Source organism: Anguilla rostrata, chromosome 17 (genome assembly GCF_018555375.3).
Source record: "Anguilla rostrata isolate EN2019 chromosome 17, ASM1855537v3, whole genome shotgun sequence".
Lineage (NCBI taxonomy): Eukaryota > Metazoa > Chordata > Actinopteri > Anguilliformes > Anguillidae > Anguilla > Anguilla rostrata.
Genome location: NC_057949.1, coordinates 29431164 through 29438610, shown reverse-complemented (window position 1 = coordinate 29438610; position 7447 = coordinate 29431164). Strand labels below are relative to the sequence as shown.

The window sequence follows — 7447 nt, the reverse complement described above, 5'->3', positions numbered from 1 at the left end:
GGTATAACCACCCACAATTTTGCCAAAAAATAAACAGATATGCTTTTTAAGGGGGGAAAAATGCTGCATCAGTCTGCAAATGCAGTACTGCACATCTACAGTGCAGGTGACTTAATGTTCCTGAGTCTGTTTAGATGGAAGTGAAACACCTGGAGGACTGTGATGTGCTCCAACTCATGACCACTCATTGCGCAACCACCTGTCCCACCAGTCCCCAACCCATCTACAGACCTCCGGTCCATACCTGGCGAGGTATTGCCAGGTCTCTCCCTTGCCTCTGGCCATGTTCCCACCGACTTTAAGATGGCTCGCCTTACCCCACTCCTTAAAAAACCGTACCTTAGACTCCTCTGATGTTATGAACTATCGACCTGCATCACTTCTGCCTTTTTTGTCCAAAACCCTTGAGCGAGCAGTGCTTGAACAGCTGTTCTCTTTTCTCCATCAGAACAACCTGCTTGACCCTCACCAGTCTGGCTTTCGATCTGGGCACTCAACAGAGCTGCGCTCCTGGCTGTGACGGAGGCACTTGCCACTGCAAGAGCCTCACGCCTCTCCTCTGTCCTGACCCTGTGAGACCTGTCGGCAGCATTCAAAATGGTCAATCACAAGCTACACTTTAGTTGAGATGGGCATTTCTGGGACTGCCCACTCTTGGTTTGCTTACTATCTTGCAGATAGATCCTACTAGGTCACCTGGATCAGCATCCCCTTGTTACAGGAGTCCCACAGGGATCTGTACTGGGGCCTCTGCTGTTCTCCATATACACTAAATCTTTTGGTTCAGTCATTAATTCACACGGCTTCTCCTATCACTGTTATGCAGATGACACACAACTCTTCTTCTCTTTCTCTCCCTCTGCCTTGCAGGTTAACAAGAGAATATCTAGCCATCACCTGAAGCTCAATCTCAACAAGACTGAACCACTGTTCATCCCCTACAAGACCTCCCTACTATGCAAGCTCTCAATCACTGTCGATGGCACCACAGTGACTGCCTCTGACTCTGCAAAGAGCCTGGGGGTGGTCCTGCATGAGCAGCTGGACCTCAACGAGCACATCAAGGCAACATCACGGTCCTGCAGATTACTCCTGTATAACATCAGGATGACTCAACCATACCTGGCCACGCTCTCTACCCAGCTACTTGTCCAGGCTATGGTGACCTCCCACCTTGATTACTGCAACTCCCTCCTTGCAAGCCTGCCAGCCTGTCCCATACAGCCACTACAGATGATTCAGAATGCTAATGCACTTTCCAAGTTCTCTCATGTCACTCCTCTGCTGAGGTCACTCCACTGGCTACCGGTCGCTGCCAGGATCACGTTCAAAGTCCTGACCCTCGCCTACACTGCTGCCAACAGGACAGCCCCCGTCTGCTTACAGGACCTGTGCCACTTTCATGTCACGTGTACCTCCATCCAGCACTTATTGTACTTCGTATCATTATCTTGATGTTGTAGCTTGTCATACCTCCTAGTTTGATAGGTTAGATCAGAGATTAATGTTTACTTTGTAAATTGGACTTAATGTGTTCGTGGCTATGAATAACTGTTACAAAATGAGTATTGTACCTTATCGTACCTGTGTTTTGTAGTTGTTCCAATGAAATTCGGTATGCACTTATTGTACGTCGCTTGGATAAAAGCGTCTGCCAATTAAATGTAATGTAACTAAGGCGAAGGATTATTGTTGCGTGCTGTATGCATAAGAGGTAAAACGTGTTTCCTGGGTTGTGCGGTATACCAGCAGAAGGATACAGTGATGGAGAGGTGTGTATCCACACAACCAAAGCAGCAGGACCACATGAGAGCTCTTGGCTGTCAAAAGGTTGAAATAATGTGTTGCCACTAGCAACAACTCTCTGCGCGAGCGTTTCAGTCTGCATAAATCACACCGCCTGAAGCTGAAGGCTTCATGTTGATATGCATGCTGTAATAAACCATGGGCCCTTTAGCAGTACAGCTCAGAAATAAATTAATACCTTGTTAATTTTGATCAATAAAATTACATTGCAAGTGTATAATTTTGCCAGTAGCTTTCCACTGAACTGAAATTTTCCTCTGAATGTGTTAGTGCTCCTAAGAATAGACCTCATTTTTGGTGACTAGGCTGTGAGGTCATGGTGGGACGACCTGACCTAAATGCGCTCACCTGCGAATCTTGAGAGGACCATCTTACCAAAGAGTTTTCCTCCTTTTCTGAAGTGAAGAGGTCTACCTTTTCTGAAAAAAAAAATGTAAAAGCAGATATTGACAGGTCATACGAATTCCTTTTTTTGTAAAAGGTGTATATAACATACATACACAGTTAAATTCTCCATCAAGTCCATTTGGTGACACTGGTGTATGAAATCAGTACCATTCTCTTCTATAGAAGTTAGTGTCAGTATGGCAACATATTTAAGGGAGGACATATTGTGTCAATATTTATGAAGTGGACCGCTATTTGTGTTCAGAGAGCCACATGATCACAATATGAATATATAATATGAGCCAGCCTGGTTCCAGCTCTACATTGGGAAAGGGCTATACTGAGCCAACCTGGTTCCAGCTCTACAGTGGGAAAGGGCTATAATGAGCACTTCCAGCTCTACAGAGGCAGTAAGGGAAGCTATAATGAGCCAGCCTGGTTCCAGCTATAATACAGTGGGAAAGGGCTATAATGAGCCAGCCTGGTTCCAGCTCTACAGTGGGAAAGGGCTATAATGAGCCAGCCTGGTTCCAGCTCTACAGTGGGAAAGGGCTATAATGAGCCAGCCTGGTTCCAGCTCTACAGTGGGAAAGGGCTATAATGAGCCAGCCTGGTTCCAGCTCTACAGTGGGAAAGGGCTATAATGAGCCAGCCTGGTTCAGCTCTACAGTGGGAAAGGATAATAAGCGGCCTAGTAGATGAGCCAAAGCACCTAGTCCAGCTCTACAGTGGGAAAGGGCTATAATGAGCCAGCCTGGTTCAGCTCTACAGTGGGAAAGGGCTATAATGAGCCAGCCTGGTTCCAGCTCTACAGTGGGAAAGGGCTATAATGAGCCAGCCTGGTTCAGCTCTACAGTGGGGAAGGGGGAAACAGACACTCTCATGGAGGCTAGATCTAATCGTCTTGGGCTGCAGTGAGAGTTTTTTTTTTTTTATCTCAGCAAAAGCCTGAGATGAGGGGCTAGCTGTGGGAACACTAACAATATGCTCAAGAGACGCATAACTTTGCATTTTTGGAAAGTCCTGTTCCTCACCTGCGTGCCTTTGAGGCAGCAGAGCACACACTGGCTACTTTTTTATTTAAAAAAAAAAAAAAACCAGCGTCACTAAGTACTGCAAAACATCCTGCTCAGGCCTAGCTAGGAAACCTTCTGCTGTTTTCACCAGACTGTCTCTGAACCCTGTTGGGAGAGTACATCCCTCTAGCCTGGAGCACACGCACACCATATTAAATTCCTAGTGTTCGCCGGCTGCAGTTAGCAGCTAGTGCTGGGTCAAGGCGACTGTAGCAGGATTGAATAGACCTCTCTGGTCCGCATACTGAGCCCTGGTACAACGAGCCTAGCCTAGCCACTCTCCTCCATCTTTTCAGCATGAAAAAGATTATTTATCCGTGACATTCAGCTACCGAACCATCTACCCAATGTCTTCTCTGTTGTTCATTCAGTTTTTCTGCTTCATGGTAAAAGGAAGGGCTGTACTTTTATACACAGATCATATACACAGATCAGAACAATCATAATCGCAACCTGATCGTTTTGTTGTTGTTGTTTTTGCTTTTTCAGAATTTCAGATTGTTGGAAGAAAGAGAAACAAACTTGGAAGAGATTGATTATGTGAATGGTGACAACAGACCCTCACACACAACTTAACTGCACACTTGACACAAGGGCTCCCAACCCATAAGGTCAGTCCACAACTCTGTTTAAATCTGAAAATAACTGCTTAAATATACATCGCATTAGAACCCTGCACAGCGTATAATGCACACGCTATGTCTCTCTCTCACTCTCTCTCTCTCTCTCTCTCACACACACACACTCACTCACACTCACACACGGCGCGCACACACACACACACACACTCACTCACACGTCCCTGTAACTGAATAATACAAAGCAAACAGTGACCTACTTTTGTTGGGAACAAGTGAGAAGGAAAAGCAGGTCTGGATTCCGTTGGGGAGCAGCGGGAGTCGGAGCGGAGGGAGAGGAGGGAGAGATGGGAGCGGCTCCAGCTGGTTGCGCGCGGGTCTGGAGACCAGCAGGGAGCGGTGGAGCGGTCCTTGTTCGCCCTGGCGCCTGACCTCCACCCCGACCCCCCTCTGGCCGGGCTCAGCCCAGGAAACCCCGCTGTTCCCGCCGGTCCAGCCCGGCTTTTCCGTCGAGCGCCGTGGAGCGATTAACCACAGCAGCGGCGGAGCAGCGGCGCCCCCGATCCCGCCGGCGCAGTGAGCCACGGCCGGAGAGCGCCGCAGCAAAGCGCAGAACCCGCTCAGAACAGGCTCAGAACCCGCTCTGAACACACTCAGAACACACTCAGAACCCGCTCTGAACAGGCTCAGAACACACTCAGAACAGGCTCTGAACACACTCAGAACACGCTCAGAACACGCTCAGAACACGCTCAGAACACGCTCTGAACACGCTCTGAACACACTCAGAACACGCTCAGAACACGCTCAGAACACGCTCAGAACAGGCTCAGAACAGGCTCAGAACAGGCTCAGAACACACTCAGAACAGGCTCAGAACACACTCAGAACAGGCTCAGAACACACTCAGAACAGGCTCAGAACAGGCTCAGAACACGCTCAGAACACGCTCAGAACACGCTCAGAACAGGCTCAGAACAGGCTCAGAACAGGCTCAGAACAGGCTCAGAACAGGCTCAGAACAGGCTCAGAACACACTCAGAACACACTCAGAACACACTCAGAACACGCTCAGAACAGGCTCTGAACACACTCAGAACACGCTCAGAACAGGCTCAGAACAGGCTCAGAACAGGCTCAGAACTCGCTCAGAACAGGCTCAGAACAGGCTCAGAACAGGCTCAGAACTCGCTCAGATAATAAAGAGCGCTGTCACTGTTGGTCGTGCTATTCTGTCAAATCTTTATTTTGTTTACTCTGAAGCTTTGTGATCCCCCCCCCCCCACACTCCCACCCCCTTAATGTTTTATGTGTTGCATGACAAGTCCTGACAAGCCAGTTAAAGTTGCAGAGAAATGCTGCAATGTGAAATTATGACAAGAAGAAAAACATGAAACACACCTCAGGGAAACCACCCCTAGAAACCGAAACTGTACCTGAAAGGAAAGAAAAAGCAGAGGCAGAGTACAGCTACTGCAGAGCTACTTCAGTTTGCTGCTGAAGAAACTGTGTAATCCGGCCATGAGCTCATAAATCAGAAAATGAAACACTCTGCTCATCTACGACCAGCTGTTCTCACAAGGTCTCCGCACGCGACCAGATCCCCTGCTGATCGTACGCTGGAAGGTTCTCGCCGTGCCGGACAGGATCCAACGGGCTCTCAGATGACTGGTTAATCATACATTCTGAACCCTTTCCACTGATGCTTCTGACATTTTTAGGCAGAGAGGCAAAACAAACAAACGATTTTGAGCACAAATTACGTTTATTGGAGGGGGCAAATTTCACTTTCTGAGTGATGATGCCACCAATTGACACAAACCTTCTCGTCGGAGGCCCGACTACCCCCGCAAAAGGCTAATCATGACAGGAGTGATGCATCATGGGAAGTTCAGGTTCCTCCAGGTGAACTCGATTACACAAGGCTGAAGAGTGAAAATCAGACCGACACAAAATTACAGCCTTTCATCTGGGCCTAATGCGCTTAGCCTAATTAAATTAATGACACGGTACGTCGCCGCACGCTGCAGCCCCTCGCATGAGAGGGTGCTGGTGAGGTCAGACAGCAGGCGCCCCCTGGTGTTCATTTTGGTACACAACTACTCATCACTAATAATAAGGCAGATTAATTTAGAATCACGCCCCCAACAGTAATACTCCCCCTTTTTCCCCACAGTGAATTTTTAAAATCCTGTCTTTCCTCCATTTAAAATATAAATTGATGAATTTGTATCTATCCATTCTTCCTCCCTCCACATTCCCATGGTAAGGTCAGCAGACAAAAGCAAACCTTCCATCGGTGCTTGAACAGGCTCTTGGCCTTGTTTACATACAATTTGTCCAGCTGCGATAGAGCCCACAGCTGTACAGAGCTGCAGGGTTGTCCTCTCATATACTACCAAAAACAGTGTAAGGAAGCCCGCCACCCTACCCACCCGCTTCACCACCCTAGCCTGCTGTAACACAGAAGCTCCACCTGCCACCTGGTTACCAAGGGAACCGGCAATCAAACCCAGCCAGGAGCAGAGCAGTGAGACACTACGACTGGACTCCAACAACAGAGGGCGGGGTCCCACGTCTGACACCAGTAGCCAATCAGTGAAGGCCTCCTCACACAGTCATACTGCTAGGGATGCACATCACACAAAAGAGCAAAATGCTCTGATAAATAACACACAGATACAGGTATTGTGTGTAATAACAGGCATCATATAACATGGCAAATCCCTGTTACTACCTTTTATCATTTTTACCAATTTACTTTCATCTTTTTCAATCTTTGTTGTGTGAAGAAAAAATATATTCTTCTAATCGTAATCTATCATCCTCTAGTTAATAATTCTATTATTTCTTAATCTTTGTTTCCAAAAACTCTGATGTGAATGTTTATTCTGTTTCAGCAAAGAAAACTGCAAACAGCCCAGCTCATCAAGCTTTTGAGTAAATATCTTCTAAGTGGGTCAAGGCAAGGTGCCAGACAGAGTGTTCAGATGAAAGAAATATTTTTAAAAGCACGTCCATTACCCACAAGCCCTCTGTAAGAGTGTGTGTGTGTGTGTGTGTGTGTGTGTGTGTGTGTGTGTGTGTGTGTGCGCGTGCGCGTGCGCGTGCGCGTGTGCGTGTGCGTGTGCGTATGTGTGTGTGTGTGTGCCTGTGTGTGTGCGTGTGCGTGTGCGTGTGCGTGCGTGCGTGCGTGCGTGCGTGCGTGCGGGGGGGGGGTTAGTGAGGACATATCCAGAGATATAAAGCAAAGCGCTTGTGTTGCTAAGGCATAACTTCCCTGAGCGCTGGCGAATCATTAGGAGCTATCGTTACATCTTTATATATTTACTGCTGATCGCTGAGTAAGCGCTCTCCAGCCTCATAGCCAACGGCAACAAAATCAAACAAAGACGTTTTGACAAAGGCATAAACAGAGAACCGAAGAACCTTCAGTTCTGAAGGAGACAGGAAGATAAAGCACAGACCATGACCAGGGAAGACATCTGGAGATATCTATGGGTCATGGCCTTCTGTCAGTCATCAAATGTAAAGGATTTGGAACCAAGTACTAAGCATCTATCCATCCATTATTTATACCCGCTTATCCTGGGTTTCTGG

General features: G+C 47.6%; 1 long non-coding RNA gene across 1 annotated transcript; it reads right to left on the bottom strand.

Annotated features, from left to right (window-relative positions):
* Nucleotides 1–3126: 3126 nt before the first annotated feature.
* On the bottom strand, nt 3127–7034 carry LOC135243679 (uncharacterized). Its single transcript, XR_010326750.1, has 3 exons — nt 4108–7034; nt 3839–3914; nt 3127–3551 (listed from the first exon to the last, which is right to left on the bottom strand). It is a non-coding gene; the product is annotated as an uncharacterized LOC135243679 (long non-coding RNA).
* Nucleotides 7035–7447: the final 413 nt, after the last annotated feature.